At 34.4% G+C, this 17,930-nt stretch overlaps 1 pseudogene; it reads right to left on the reverse strand.

Moving 5' to 3' along the window:
- LOC106478071 overlaps positions 1-17,930 on the reverse strand; it is a 101,083-nt pseudogene that overhangs the window by 38,146 nt on the left and 45,007 nt on the right.

A 17,930-nucleotide genomic window follows, 5' to 3' on the forward strand; every position in this document is an offset into this window, starting at 1 on the left:
CAGGTCCAGAAGCGAGATGTTACAATGATGGTGAGGTTATGAAGAACGTCAACTTGACACAGGTACAGAAGCGGGATGTTATAATGATGGTGAGGTTATGACGAAGAATTAAGTGCTCCCAATTTATATTAACTGAAAAATAGGATTTGGGGAGATCTAACTTAAACAATTAAGATTTGAAATAAGGTTGAAAACCTTAATTTTGATTATTTATTCATTTTGACCAGTAATAATAATAATAATATCAGATGACATTCATTTAAGCTTTAGAAGTGTGCTGCACCTAAGTTGAGATAAAAAGATTAACAAGTTTGTAAATGTTTAAGTTAGTTATCTGTTGGTTTGATTGAATGTGCTATATTGCTATAATTTAATAAAGGGCTAGATGACTATTTGGACTCTTGACATCCTTGGAAAAATATAATAGTCGATTTTTCCATAATTTTCCATCATTAATATCGTAATGTACTTGTTTTGATGTTAGAATTCATTTGACAAGTTGATTTTCTTTTTTACAATATGCATAGCTTACGTACAGTCAACTACTGAGTGAGAGGTAAGCTTACGGCCTTACAATGCCAAAATCCGGAGTTTGATACCCCGTGGTGGACAAAGCGCAGGTAGCCTATTGTGTAGCTTTGTGTTAAAACCAACAAATAAATAAGCTTAAGAACAATATAGCCAAACAAGAATATATATATTTCTTATCGCATATTAGATTAGAAAGAAGCATTTTCACATTTTAAATCAACTGTAGGCACAGATACATAACAAATTCTTATAATAAAGTTGAAGTTTGAAACTTTTCACTTCATACTCTTAGTATGTTAAGCTTGATTAGATCTATTATGAGTCAACATACTCGTAAAAACTTTATTTTGATAACCTTAGGTTTACCCTGAAAATTTCACGTGAGCCATTTAGGTGTTAATCCTTAATAAGTAGAATATAACTAATGGAAAACAACTCAAGAACAGTAAATTAGTAATTAGATGTTTACCTTAAAGATTATTCGGTTTGTTTTGAATTTCACGCAAAGCTACACTAGTGCCATCTGTGTTAGCCGTTTCTAATTTTGCAGTGATAAACTACTAGAGATAAGGCAGCTAATCAACACTACCCACCGCCAAATCTTGGGCTACTCTTTTACCAACGAATAGTGAGATTGACTATCACATTATAATGCACTACGGCTGAAAAGGCGAGCATGTTCGGTTTGACTGGGATTCAAACCCGCGATCCGCAGATTGTGAGTCGAGCCCCAGACCTGCCTTAGTGAAATTAGATAACCAACTTTCATAAGATTGAAGTGCTAAAGTTGTCAAGCGTTATATAATTTGTTGTTTCGACCTTATTACGTCGTAAAGGTCAAGTGTTAAAACAAACAGCACTCTATTCTCTGTGATAAACATTCAACATAAGATGAGGATAGCAATAGCAAGGTAATTTATTTTATGTGACCTATAACCTTCAAATAGAAGTCATGTAATATTTCAGTATCTTAAAACTGTATCCTCTAACACATAACACGCGAAGTTTGGAAAGCTAATAATCAATTGTAACTTATGTAATTGTGTTATTACGATAATAGCTAAATAATTCTATGTTATTGATAAAGATATTAATTTACATGGTGAATACGTTAGTTAATGTACTACATTTTCACAGTTTTAACTGTTAATATTGAACCTAGGTTTGAAAATTACGTTTCAGGGGCCTAACTGTTTCCGTTTACAGAAATAAAGGGAAATCACTACTATTATTGTAACTTAACATAAGTAATATGTACTGTGGAACTAATTTACCTCATTTAAACTGTTTTGTAGTTCCAAGATTACTGACTCGTAGCGCTTAAATTCTGGGTTCGCGAAAAGAGGCTTATATTGCTAAACTTTTTTTTTCTAATCTCTCGAAGATCTAAAATATTACTAGATATTGGTTAGTTTAAGAGATCGTGAAGCACTTTAGGGTAACAAATGAAATTAAAGCAATATATAAATATAAATCGCACTCCGCACTATTGGGCCGTGAGTGTGTCATAAGTGTTACGGTCAGATCCCACTATTTGGTCAGACAAGAGTAGGTAGTCCAAGAGCTTGCGGTGGTTACTGTTGATTAATTGCTTTCCCTCTAGTCTATGAGTTCAAAATTAAGGACGGCTAGTGCAGATAGTTCTTGAGTAGCTGTACACACACAAAGCCTAACGTTTTGTTAATTTTCAATTTGTGGCCCTCCATTAGCATTTTTAGATTTTAGATTGTGAATTGCACTAAAATGTTTAGACTTTAAGTTGCGATCTTCTCAAATTTGTCGATTTTAAATTTGTGGTTTACAATATTTGTGGTTGTTCTACATTAGCATTGGATACATTTAAAAAGTATAGCAATTTTATTCTCTACCGTAACATGTTTTATTTTCAAAGAAAAATAGACTGACGAGTTACTAGATATTCGAATATCGGCAGCTTTAAAAAGATTATGAAGTTAGTATTTAGGAATTTACTGCAATATTTTGTGCAAGATATCTTTTTATAAGTCTGTTATAGTGTTATTCATTCTCGCTGTGATGATAGTTCATATTTTGTGGAGTAAAGAGTGGTTAGTTGTTGATTATATATATTCTTGATGTAGATATGCTTTAAAATACTAAACTATATTGCTATACGAGCCCTGTTTATCTAATATCTAAATAGGATTTTGTACCTCTATATTTTTAAGTACCCTTGTTGCGTTACCCGTAAGGATTTCAAACTTCCAAGATACCCACCTCTTCAAGTTGATGTTATCTCTGGGTCCATTACCATTTATAGCGCTAGAGCATGTAATAATTACTACAGTAAAACCGAATCTAATGAACTTACTCTTACGCCAGGAGGATGTTGTACTCCGTTTTTTCGGAAGTAAGCTCGAAGAGATCCGGTAACTGCTGAAAGAAGTACGTCGTTGATGCTGCTTCTAGTAATCTGCTTAATACGCTGAATCTTGGAGAACTTGAAATCACGGGACCAGGAAATTGCTCTTTCGCCTGAAAGTCGTTGTGAATGCTGGATGAGATTGCAATCTCGTCTGAAACGTAGTAACCAAGTGACGAAGGTTAAAGGCCCTACCACTAGGGCACGAAAAACATTAAGAGGAAATGTGGTCCCACCAAACCGAGGTCTTAGTTTTAGGTTATGTCGGCTGTCTGCTAAACAGTTTCCTAGAATCTTTACAAATGATATTCCGTCACTAACGGCATTGTGTAAACGAAGCACTAATACTGTATCTTCAGCTTTGCCAAAGTAGGGGATTACCCGGATCTCCCAAAGAGGGCGTTCCTGTGACAATGGCTGACTCATTAGGAATGTCATATGGTCCTCAAGCTCTCTTTTATTGGTTATTCGTTTCTGTTCTTCGAATATGTGATTGTCAAGAGCAAAATTTTCATCTTCAACCCAACAATAACCTGTCGACACTGGTAGTATCTTCTGGGTAAATCGTGGAAATGCAAGCCCCATATTGTACTGTTTGTTAATCACTCGAGTAAGTACAAGTTCTCGAAGCTTCTCTGCATTCATTCCTCGTTCTACGAAAAACAAGCAGTGAGACACGAACCGGTTAAATTCTGAATCATGTAACCAAAATGCATCAACTGCTGACAGAAGATGAAGTTTGTCATTGCCACAGCCACATCTTTTATTCTGTTTACACTGGGAGCAATTTGCAAATAAGTGACGAATTAGCAATACCATTGGTATCAAGAGTGTTAGAGTAGTAACCGAAGGAATTCCGGTCACAATGGCTGTTGCGATAAAAATTATAGATAACAAAAACTCCCAATAATATTTTTATCCACTGGATGTACGATAGGTTTAATGGGTACGCTTTTCAAGTAACGTGGCACCTTCTTTGAGCTTTTCTTCACTTGATTATCATTCAAAATTTTGTCTTGATTTCTATTTGAACAAGTGGCGATGCAGTCGTCAAGCTCAAGCTCTGCCTCCATATCTCCAGTTATTGGCTACGTACTTTCTGTTTAAAGCACGCTGTTGGTAGATGCATTTCTTCACTACTTTTTTAATCATTGGCTTACGTTGATCTCCGAAGAACAGATGCGAGGCTATCTTTGCATCCGGATGGTTATGAATATTTTGTGAAAAACAAGGATTTCTTTGTCTTTTTTGACATAACATTCATTTAAACTGTCTTCGTGCAGTTCACTTTGTTTATGGTTATATCTCACAGTTGTGTATTTACGTGAAACTGTCCTAATAAAATCTTGGCAATCTTCTTGTAATCATTTGTTCAGTCTGTATTATTACTATTCCTATAACAAAAAAGAAAGAGAAAAAAAGGTTAATTTAAAAACAAGTTATTAGATTCTTTGTAAATAAATTTGTTTGTTTTGAATTTCGCGCAAAGCTACACGAAGGCCAACTGCGCTAGCCGCCCCTAATTTAGCAGCGTAAGACTAAAGGGAAGGCAGCCAGTCATCACCACCCACCGCCAACTCTTGGGCTACTCTTTTACCAACGAATAGGGGATCATAACGCCCCCACGGCTGAGAGGGCGAGCATGTTTGGTGGGACTGGGATTCGAACCCACGACCCGCAGATTGGAAATGAATAAGATATCACTACTTTATTTTACAAGAATTGCTCCAAAAACTGTGCATATAAATATTTCGATTTTTTTTCGGCCCGGCATGGTCAGGTGGTTAGGGCGCTCGACTCGCAATCTGAGGGTCGCGGGTTCGAATCCCCGTCCCACCAAACATGCTTGCCCTTTTCAGCCGTGGGGGCGTTATGATCCCCTATTCGTTGGTAAAAGAGTAGCCCAAGAGTTGGCGGTGGGTGGTGAAGACTAGCTGCCTTCCCTCTAGTCTTACGCTTCTAAATTAGGGACGGCTAGCGCAGATAGCCCTCGTGTAGCTTTGCGCGAAATTCAAACAAACAATATTATTTTTTTCAAGTTAAGCGACAACAGGTAGATATTTCGAAATAGTTTCAACTACACTCTTTATATACCCGCCATAGACTTTAGTGCATATAGCAGCTCCCCATTAACTTTCACATTCTAATTATGCCCAGTAACGACAGTTAACACTTCAGAAAGTTTCGAAAATATATTGTAAAAAATATATAAACTATCAACTGCAATGATTCGTATGATGAAAACGTGAAAATTAATGAGGTGTGTGAGCGAAGACTAATTAACATCTTTAAACTGAAGAAAAAAGTTCAAGTTAGGGTTGAAAAGCAGTTGCAAGTGGCTGAATGTGTCTTTCTTTCTTTCATACTGTAACAATCAATTAATTTTATGTATTTATTTCCGCATCTTTCTATTTTTCTATCTAACACTTTTCTTCTCGAGTATAATTGCACTTATCTAAGAAAACGAGCTATTAAATCTTTAAATACAAAAGGTTGGACACAAACAATATAGAAGATCTCTAAGAATATAGTTTTCAATGCTTTTTCTTTTTCATGTTACATTATTGACACAAACAATATAGAAGATCTCTAAGAATATAGTTTTCAATGCTTTTTCTTTTTCATGTTACATTATTGACACAAACAATATAGAAGATCTCTAAGAATATAGGTTTCAATGCTTTTTCTTATTCATGTTACATTGCTGAAAATATCGTCATTTACATATCAAGTCTTTTAAAAAAAAACACCGTAATTTAGGATTTATTTTCCTATTTTGTTTTTCAAAATAAAAGTTGTTTGACGCTTGTTTATCTTCTGATGCTTTTCTTCCCATCTTCGTTCATACTTTTCATCGTTAGTTTTACACAATTAATTTTAACGAGACTCGTAATAAGAAAGCTGGATCTTTCAAATGATTAACGATCTCGTTTAGGCTTACTTTAAAAAAAAAGTTTTAGAACGCTGGTATTGAAATACAACTTATCTCCAAAATCTCTAAAATATCTATTAACCAAAAAGAAAATATACTCTCATCCATCTAACAGCATGAAAGTTTGATAAGTTGTAAGCTGCCCCCCGGTGGCACAGCGGTATGTCTGCGGACTTACAACGCTAGAAACCGGGTTTTGATACCCGTGGTAGGCAGAGCACAGATAGCCCATTTTGTAGTTTTGTGCTTAATATAAATAAAAGTTGTAAGCTATAAAAGCTATAATTTAGCTAATAAAGCTACAATAACTCTAAGGTGACGTTAATAATCAGTACAACAAAACAGTAAAGAGAATACTCATATAACGAAAAACAGGAAAAATTGTACCACATGTAAAAAGTATGAGAGTTACACTTTTTGGAGAATAAATGCATTAATAGCATCCAGATATTTGTGGAGGAGGTAACCCTACTAAAAGTGATAGCATCCAGATATCTGTGGAGGAAGTAACCCTTCTACAGGTGATAACATCCAGATATCTGTGAAAGAGGTAACCCTACAACAAGTGATAGCATCCAGATATCTGTGGAGGAGGTAACCCTACTACAGGTGATAGCATCCAGATATCTGTGGAGGAGATAAACCTTCTACAGGTGATAACAAACAAATATCTGTGAAAGAGGTAACCCTACTATAAGTGATAGCATCAGGTATCTGTGGAGGAGGTAACCCTTCTACAGGTGATAACATCCAGATATCTGTGGAGGAGGTAACCCTTCTACAGGTGATAACATCCAGATATCTGTGGAGGAGGTAACCCTTCTACAGGTGATAACATCCAGATATATGTGGAGGAGGTAACCCTACAACAGGTGATAGCATCCAGATATCTGTGAAAGAGGTAACCCTTCTACAGGTTATAACATCCAGATATCTGTGAAAGATATCTATGTCTCTACAGTTAATAGCACTCAGATACTTACACTAATTTAACAAAACGAGCTATTACAACGTTAAATACAAAAGGTTTGACACAAACAATATAGAAGATCTTTAAGGATGTAGTTTAAAATGTCTTTTTTTAATGAGATCTTTTTATTAGAAGGTAGGTAAATTTTGCAAACTAGCTAAAATGAATAGCACCCATATATCGACGGAGAAGGGCCTTGTTTCTACAGTTAATAGCACCCATACATCGACGAAAAACATATCCCATGACTACAGTTATCTACCAAATCGCAGGTAAAAAAATGTGTAATCAGATAACAAAAAATGAATTAAATGTCAAATAAGAGATGGAACTGAGGTGCTCAAGCCTACAACAACCCGAGTCCAACCCATCCACTTGGCTATGGCCACTTTTGGATATATTGATAGCATTTCTGCAAAACTAATATTAACTGAAAGATTACCGTTAATATATAATGCAGGTGGAACTAGATTATAATAAATATATTACCAAGTACAGCGACCATAGGATCCTCTAATACAGCTCGATAGTTAACAATATAATCATCCAGTCTCTAACTCAAAACATCATACTCATCAAACTGCGAGTTGTTTAACCTGAATGTAGCTTAACTTAAAACATCATTGTCATCAAACTGCGAGTTGTTTAACATGAACGTAACTTAACTTAAAACATCATTCTCATCAATCTGCGAGTTGTTTAACCTGAATGTAGCTTAACTTAAAACATCATACTCATCAAACTGCGAGTTGTTTAACCTGAACGTAACTTAACTTAAAACATCATTCTCATCAAACTGCGAGTCGTTTAACCTGAACGTAACTTAACTTAAAACACCATTCTCATCAAACTGCGAGGTGTTTAGCCTGAACTTAGCCAAATTTCAAACATCCTACCCGTGAAAGTGTGAGTTGAACTTTTCTTTTAATTTAATATTTCACTTCAGAGAGTTCGATGCATGTAAATAAATAGTCTGTTGAATAGCTGATATAATCTTATAACCCAATCAATTTAATGAGTCTTAATCTAAACTTAAATTTTAGGGAAGAAAATTACAATTACTAAGGACCGGGTTTTTTTCTTAGATGCGTTTCGTCATTTTCAATTGCTTTGTGCATATTTATTATGTTTAATACACTTGCAAAATAAAATTATATTTCTCCTTGGTATTGATGTTAAAATAATGTAAAGAAATGAATGGATAATCAAGTGAGAAAGTTCCATAGATTCACTGCATTTAGTGTCTACTTTTGTTCAATGTCACTTGTTCGTTTGATTTAGAGCAAAGCTGCACAGTGAACTATTTGAAATTATTCTTGGAACTAATGATAATTATTAATGATACTTCTGAGTGAAAAACGAACATCTAAACAATAGGTTGGTGCGAAATTTCGATGACATAGTGTCTCTAGATGGCCCGCAGTTGGTGAGCCTGGTTTCTAAGGTGATGTTTTTCGCAGTACGTGTGAAATAAATATTAAATTTATTCACTCTCTTTTTCTTGATCCAGTTGCGTCGAAAAGCCAAGGAATCTTGGATCTCCTACTCCACAAACACAGAACACTCAACCCTTTCTGTAAAGACATACTGGAGGTGAGGTCGATAAATCCCTGCGCCATATGCGCTGATCATGCTACAATACGTAGCAAGTCAAATGGTGTGAGCGACCTAGACAGCAGGTATTCTACGCCCAATCGATGAAGATATACGACTTAGTTCGCTCCTGAAGAAGAAGGTTCACCTTTCGAAAACGCTCGGGTTATAGAGTATCGTATTTTTGATATAAGACTTAGTATGTAGAGAACATGAAGTTTATCTATTTACTTTACGTTACGAATTTTCATTAAAGAAGTAATGAACGTTTGATTTCAATGGGTCTCCGCACAATTTTCTGATTTTATACTAACTTATGGGTTTAGTTTTCAACAGGCTATATCGAGTTGGTGCTTCAAGTTTAAGCAAATAAATTTTCTTTAGTGAATGTTTTAAATCCATATATATAACGATGTTGTTGTTTTAGTACAAAGCTACTTATGGGCTATCCGTGCTCTGTCTAACACAGCAAATCGAATCCCATACCTTAGCTTTTAAGTCCGTAAACTTACCGTTGATTCATCGAGGGACCACATACAACAATTACATATCTTAGTAAAAATTATTTTTCTATTTATTATTATAAATTGTTTACCTATGTACAGAACAAGCATTATTAAAATCGGTCGACAACTATCAAATACATTAAGATCAATTATATATATATAACGTTTCAGCTGGAAAAATATGATAGCTTATGGGTAAAAGATGTGAAATCATTCCATTCTAAGACTAACGAATTTTTAAACAATTTCATTCATTACTGCCTAGCAACTGTTTGCAGTAAACAGAAACAGGAATAATGAATGTTCCTATTATCAATTATTTACTGTCTTTTAGATGTCATGACGATTAGCATAACAAGCAAAAACATGTTGAATATTGTAAAAAATAATTTATGGATACGTCTCTCATGGAAGGTTAACTAAACTTTAGTAACTAAAGCGACATTCATGAAAACATCTTCTTGCAAACAGAGAATTTGCCATTTGGTGGTGTTCTGATACTAAAAGTACGTTTAAAATAGAAGTATACTCTCTTATACGGAGAATTAATTACCTATATCTTTATATTTCAATTACTAGATAGATTGTAATTTTAAAATTCTATTTCTTTTGTTTCAAGGATTTATTGTTAATGTCTGAAGTTAAGCACAAAGCTACACAATGGACTATCTGTGCTTTGCCCACCACGGGTATCGAAATCCGGTTTCTAGGGTTGTAAGTGCACATAAATATCTCTGTGCCACTGGAGGGCTTGTTTCAAGGAAAGTTGAACGATGGGCTACTTGCGTTGTGCCCATCACAGAGATCGAACTTCAAGTTTAGCGTTTTAAGCCGTCAATTTTACCGTTGAGCTACTGGAAGACACTATTTTATTTATAATAATGCAATAGGTGTAGCTCTTTGACTTCATTTAGGTTTCTAGGTTGGGCTGTACTTGTGAGCTGCCCTCCAGTGGTTTGTCTGCAGACATACAACGCCAGAAACCGGGTTTCGATACCCGTGGTGAGCAGAGTACAGACAGCCTACTGTGTAGCTTTGTACATACCTACAAACAAACTTGTGAGCTGTTACTGATTAATAGCAGATTAAGTTCTTAGTTTGAATCACAAACTCATGACCGGACCTATGCAGGTTTTAGTTCTACTTATGCAAGTTCACAGAGATTCGCCCTAGGCCCAGGCAAGGTTGTTTCCTCATTAATTCGTAATGAAAACTGATTCATGATAATACACAATTATCAAAATACACCTACCCGCTTCCATTAGTTTTCATACCACGCTGAAATGTTATTTATTCATCGTAAATTTTTGTCTAGGTAATCTACAATATATATATATATATTTCATTCTATTCGAAATTCAAAATAGTCTCTTATCATTCATCGTTACGAATCTTTTTTTTTTCAGACTTGATGTACCTACAAAAAAACAAAGCAAAAAGTTGCCAGGCTTTGTGGAAAAAATTAGTTCGGACTAAGAGATCGCGATTTGTGGGCTATATGGCATAGCATGTTTGAATTTTCGGAGCTTTAGTAATATATTATGAATTTTTGGTTTCTTGTATATATTTCGTGAATTATAATACTAAGTATTAAGTAAAACCATAAGGGAGGTTTTGAGGTTCCAATGCATTTGTCTTTAGGGGAAAAAAAAATTCCCGAAAGGGGGCCAAAGATCTCCTGGAGGGATCACCTTTCTTAACCACTCGCACCACTATAAAGATGTGTGTTGTCTGTCCGTCAGTCATTAGACACTAAAATGACGTCACATAACGGACGCTTAACGTTGCAATTTCTACTGTCGTGACATCAGTAAAACGTCCTCATACCGTGAATCACGAGAAGAATTATGCACTCTGTAGGCTACAACACAGTATGACACATGAACTTCAAAAGCAAGAAATAAAACTATTTGTTACTATTAATTTTGGTTTTACTTACTTTTGAAACAGAACACTTTCGGGGACCCTGCGGAAGTACATCTAGCAAAAATATCGTGGAAAACAATGTGAACCCATCTCGTAGTGATAACAATTATCCATTGAAAGTCAATATAATTCAGTATCAAAACTAATCTAATAATTTACAGTATTATTTGCTGCTGACAATAGTTTGAAATATCTTTTAACTTCAGAAGCGTTACCCAGGACCCTATTATGAGGAACTGCAACTCATTCCTAACCTTCCACATCAGTAGGGTCTCGTTTCTCTTTCTTGCGTCATTTAGTTTAAAAAAAAACTAGGACAAGTTCTGCATAGGCTATCAGTTTAAAAACTTTTCGCAAAACAATCGTAAATCATGTTCTTTTGAATGATTCCTGCTCTTACCGAGTAACCATGATACAACAAAATGTCAGCATTCATATGGCTCTATCTATCACATGATCATTCTATTCTATACATATAAATAAACAGAGTCCTACACATGTGTAATACTACTTATCAGTCAGCATAAATAGAGTTCTACACATGTGTAATGCTATTAATCAGTCAGCATAAACAGAGTTCTACACATGTGTAATGCTATTAATCAGTCATTACAAACAGAGTTCTACACATGTGTAATACTACTTACCAGTCAATATAAAGAGTTCTACCCATGTGTAATACTACTTATCAGTCAGCATAAACAGAGTTATACACATGTGTAATGCTATTAATCAGTCAGTACAAACAGAGTTCTACGCATGTGTAACACTACTTACCAGTCAATATAAATAGTTCTACACATGTGTAATGCTACTTATAAGTCAGTATAAACAGTTTTACACACGTGTAATACTACTTATCAGTCAGCATAAACAGAGTTCTACACATGTGTAATGCTACTTATAAGTCAGTATAAATAGAGTTTTACACACGTGTAATACTACTTATCATTCTACACAAAATAAAAATACATAAGAACGATTCCATTATTCATAAAACATGTTTATTACGTCCTTCACAATAGATACCTGTAAAGCAGTATGATTAGTTTGAACGTCTTACACTTTGTAATACAAGAGTAAAAACAAGCAGTATTAGAAAATGTCTTAGAAAGTCATATTGAAAACATTTCCAGTTGATAATATAAATGTATGCGTGATACGTAGGTTGTGCTATTCAAATGCACTTAAGCACTAAATGTCTGATAAGTCCACAATAGGTAGCCTGTAAGTCACGATCGACCCCGAAACACTTATTTTTGGCCTACAACCTCTCTTTAGTAACATATATATTCAGTGTATTCATTGTAATATTCTTGGTGTCTGTGACGTTGAAATCTCTTCTGGGAGCAGCATTTTTCTTGTTTAATTATTAAAACTGTTCACCCTTGCCCCCGATACCCCCTTCTTATTCGACATGTGATAATCTGGTTATTGTAACAAAGTAGCTTTTGTGAAAAATTAACTGGGGCCACTACACTAGGCGGTATCTAAATATTTCTAGACCCACCTGTTGTAAACATATTAGTATATCTTAAAACTCATATATGATATCAAAACTTAGACACAGTTTGTATCATCTTAACAGCGACATATACCAAATATCATAAAACTACATACTATATATTTTGTTTGTTAAGTTATTTTTTATCTTTACATTTTACTCTATGATAATTCACGCTAAATGTTTGACATTCGCTTTTATTTTATTTTATTGGTATGGGTGTTCATTTGAAGTACTGCAAAATTAATGAAATAACTGTGAAAGAACAACCGTTATTACATTAATTTTTACAGTGCTTTAAATGAATAAAAGCAGAAATATCATGAAACATATATTCAGAGTAAAATGATGAAAAAAATAAGAACGAATAGGATAATGCAACAACTGTAACAATATTATACAAGTTATTCAAAACAGACTTAATTGTAGTGTTATTATGTACAGTTGAATCCATCAGACTCCACAATTTGCACACATAGTGAAAACAACAACCACCCCATCTTGATAAAAAATTTCAAAGTCATCTCCTCTGGATCATCCAATATTGAACTTTTAATTAAAGAAAGTTTATCTATTATAAATGAACTCCCAACTTTAAATAACAACACAAATTCGCTACAATTAAATCTGTTTTGAATAACTTGTATAATATTGTTATAATTGTTGCATCAAGGTAAATTCATTTATTTTAGTTTCTTGAAATTAAGTGGAGTAGATGAAGCATTATTTTGAAAGGAATTCAGTGAGCAAATTACGAGTTATACTTGGATATTGTGCTATACCGGTTGAACTAACACGATTAAAGATTAATTGCATGTACTTTGGGAACTTAACATGCATCAAACATATGAAAACAATCTGAGTGACAATTCTCAAATTAGCATCTAATCCGATTATTCTGCCAGAATCCGCACGCATTAGAAAAGACTATCCCTATTAATGCTTTCTCTTCAGATGTTTTTATTCTTCAGATCACATTCATACGTCTCATGACTTTCTCACGATAATCAATAGCTCAACGTGATAAATAAATGAGCGTGAATATTAATTATCCGTTTCCCAGGTTATCTGAAGCATTTAAACGAACACATAGAGAATAATTGCAATTCCCATAAAGCTCCACCGTATAAAACTCCTTATCATCGTCATAGAAGGGCTAATGAAAGCTGATAGAGCTGAAACTGCAATTATAACATGAGTTGTAATACTTAATGTGACCGAATGTGTCTAATATTACAACCCCTCCTAATCATACTAACCTGATAGCGTAAACCAAGCTGTTTAAGCATTGCTCGTGATTCCTGTTAGTAATTACTTCCATTAATGTAGCGAAACGTTGTATTTGATTGCCATATCTTTTTATTATGGTATATTGCGAAAATACTAACCGTTTGTTTGTTTAACTGATTGATTTGATTCGGTTTGATCTATTTCGAATTTCTCGCAAAGCTACATGAGGGATACCTGTGCTAGCCGTTCCTTATTTAGTAGCGACAGACTATAGGGATGGCAGCTAGTCAACATCACCCATAGCCAAATCTTGGGCTACCCTTTTACCAACGAATAGTGGGATTGACTGTTGCTTTATAACATTCCAACGGCTAAAATGACGAGCATGTTCGGTTAGGGGGATTCAAACCCCCATCCCGAAATTTGTGAGTCGAGCGCCCTAACCATTAGGCCATGCCACACCTCGTTTAACTGAACTACACTTTATACACACAATTGACTAAATGACCAAATCAGTGATTCCCTCAATTTTGATAGAATACTGTCTATATTTTTTAAATTGTGTTTCACAGAGGTTAGCCTCTTCAGATGCTACATCTCTTGAAGTTAAATTTTAAATTGATTAAAATGGTAGTGTCCTTTATCAAATCGGAAAAATCACATAGCCAACTTTATGGTGTTCCTAAGTTTGGCGTTCCATTGGCGAGCCATTTTAAATTATCTATGCTAAGCCTCATCAACTTTATCTAGCTTCCTGTGCGCAACGAGGGGGGAGAAACTTGTGAATTTCAAACATTCCCCTTAGCCATAAGCTTTTAAAATTTGTGAATCAAAATACATACTAGGGAAAGTGATATTTAGATAGCTGAATACGTATTTGTAGCCTAAACTACTTTAAAACAGTGAGAAATACACTATTTTTGTTCTTCGCTCAGTAACCATTATTAGATACACGTAAAACATTTGCCAGCTATAATATATCATTGGTGGACTGAACGTAAACCTCCTCCTTATAAAAGTCCTGGTTGCACGCCTGTCTAACTTTACCTTTGTAACAGAATGTGACAAATCATAATTATTATATAGCACACAAAAATATATCCTAAATAATATGGTAAATTAAGTACAAGTTGCATAAATTACGCGGATTAGTTATTAGAGAAAATTTGCCTTTCAATGTTATTAATCGCCACAATGTTTATACATATGTATATTAATATTACTCCACACAATGTTTGCGCGCTGAAATTGGTGTGTTTAGTTTTATGTTTAGAGTTTTTCCTACAAGAATACATAGCGCTATACATTATTAATGATCCTAAACACTGATTCCACCAGTAAAACCTTAAACGTTCCCACAACGTTGTCTGACGGTTGTATATTGGTAATGTTATGACCAACGTTGAGACTGTTTTGATAACGTAGAATTTTTTAGCAAACAACGACACTGTCGCAATTTTATAGAAAATACGTTACAGCATCGTCACAAAAAAAAGGTGATAATTTAACGTTTGCGAGGTTGACGTCTTCACAACGTTTACTCAAAATATAAAAAAAAATTGATATTAACTTTTTTTTCCACGAACAAATTTAGAATTTTTCACTGATAAAATTGATGATAAAAAATGTTCTCGAATTGTAACCTTCTAAATTCCAACATGTTTCTACTAAATACATTTTCTAGTATATCAAAACTATAAACGAGTTTGTCCACAGTGGTCGACATCATTATCTCGCCCGTCCGAAGTTATACAACTTTATTTCATAAGGTATTATAAGATGTAATAAAATTATTGATTTTGACTGATCAATTTCCACATTTAAGAATTAGAAGTATATTGTGTATGTAACAAATATAATGAAAACAAACCAGCGTGTTCACTTTTCACGTGGTGAAAAGGCAGGTAATTCCCTGAAAACAAAGAATGGGAGGAAATTCCAAGACTAAACAGAAGAATTTGAGCGACCACAAGGTCTGAATTATAAACAATTTATGGGAAAAATTGTTTAACAGTTATCACAACGATGAGAAGTTGAAACCTATCGAAAATAGAAAACTAAGCATTATAATTATGTCTATACGTTTTAAATGAATTTGTTTGCATTTACTTCAAAAGGTCTACTTCATTATTTATGATATTTTGGTCTGGTAAATTTATATTGTAGCATGATACAAAATTTTTTATTAATCTATAATAATTTGAGCTAAGGTCATTAATTCATAAAAATAATCGTAACATCAGTAAAGTAATAATGATAATAATATATGTAAGACGAACATTAGTGTGCAAACATATATATATTAAACATATTAAATGGAAAATTAATAACTGTTTGTTTGGAATTAAGCACAAAGCTACACAATTGGGCTATCTGTGCTCTGCTCGCCACGGGTATCGAAACCCGGTTTCTAGCGTTGTAAGTCCGCAGACATACCGCTGTGCCACTGAGGGGCAAAATTAATAATAGTTGCACCTGTTGATGATGATATGACAATAAAATTTCGGTTTATTTAATATGTAAAAATAGAATATTCTGACTGAAGTATTTCAAATATGCTGAAGCTAAACAAAGCAACATTTTATTCTGTTATTGCCAAAAAAATGTTTAATACATCTACCCACTAACTTATTTTTCCATTGAGTCACTGAATAATAGATTCTCTATTATTTGATTTACCGATTACTTAGGAGACAAATATCTAACCAGTGACCTATAGAGATAAGAAATAGCTTGACTCTCTGACCATGCTCTTGAGGAAATGCGACCATTGATATCCTTTTGCCTCAAAAAATGGACAGGTGATGCCACCGAGGGCATGATCCTCCTATCATTCTACAGAGGAAAAGTATCCAATGAGATCTTTCTATCTCACAAAATGGAAAAATGCTGCTGCCATGGACATGATCCTTCGACCATGCTCTTGAGGAAAGGTGACCATTGAGATCCTTTTGCCTCACATAATGGATAGGTGATGCTTCCAGGGGCATGGTCCTCCTCTCATGCTACTGAGGAAAGGGGACCATAGACATTTTTCTACCTCATAACGTGAAGAGGCCTCGCTGGTCAGCCAATCATTCAGTCTAAAGCCTGAAAATTCACTTTAATAGCCTTCGCAAAGAGATTGATTGGTTGTTTTTTTTTCTTCTATCATTCAGAGCTGACAATGGGACGTCACAAGCTGGAGATATGTTAAGAAATATGGGATAAGAAGAAAGCAGCAAATAAGGAAAAGAAGAAACAGGAACTTAAGGCAATCGTTGGCGACACTGCAACGTCTGGTGTATATAATAGGTCGTCAAGTGCTAGTGATACAGGAAATATATTTGAAGACCTAAGTGGCTCAGCGGAAATTCTGAAGGCTTAAAAGGCTAAAAGCCATTTTTCAATACTCATGGTGTGCACAGCTCAGATAACCCATTTTATAGCTTTGTGCTTAATAACAAACAAACAAATGAAGACCTAAGTGATGTTTAAAAGATGTTTTTGTCACTCGCTGCTGGTGAAACTAGTTCTTATCATGTAAAAAAAACAAGAATATAAACTGCACCAAAGAAAGAAAGAAAAATCTTGGATAATATGTACAAAAGTCCTCTGTATATCCGTTTTGATGAGCGCAGATCGTTAAGTGCAAAATTACAGTGCTTGAAACGGCAGTAATTCTGACTCAGAGTAGAATTTTATTAATCATTTAAAATTAATGAAAACATGCATTATGCATATATCATGTTGGTATATCTATTGTTTTAAAATATCACTTTAGTACTCTAAACCTGCCAACATGAAGCACATTATGTGTCTCACGTGTGGCTTTTCAGTTACGTTTAATGTCACTACCTTCTCAATAGTAATTATATTTGTTAGTATATCTTACCTTGTTTGGTTTACAAAATCACTCATGGTAAAAAAAACAAAAACATATTGAATACTGATGATTAAATTGGTACAAAGGATCAGCATTCGGAAAAAATATCACGCCAAGACGCTTCTGTCAAGGCTGATGTCTTCCTGGATAAGGACATAAATAAATGCTACGACAATAACACTGACGAATGGGACTGGGACATGGTCAATGTTCATGTCCTCGATTCACCTGAATTTGAAGACCATACAGCAAGAGGACAGGCTCCTGATGTGCCCCTTGCAGTGAAATTAGTTGCTGTTTTCCATGAGTATAATGTGAAACACGATCTAACTGATGTGTCTTAATGCTGTCATGGGTATACTAATAAAGACTAAACAGTTACAAGTTTTAAAGGATGTATAAAAATAAAGACTAAACAGTTACAAGTTTTAAAGGATGTATAACTAATAAAGACTAAACAGTTACAAGTTTTAAATGATGTATACTAATAAAG

This window comes from Limulus polyphemus, unplaced genomic scaffold, assembly GCF_000517525.1.
Source record: "Limulus polyphemus unplaced genomic scaffold, Limulus_polyphemus-2.1.2 Scaffold178, whole genome shotgun sequence".
In the NCBI taxonomy this organism is placed as follows: Eukaryota; Metazoa; Arthropoda; class Merostomata; order Xiphosura; family Limulidae; genus Limulus; species Limulus polyphemus.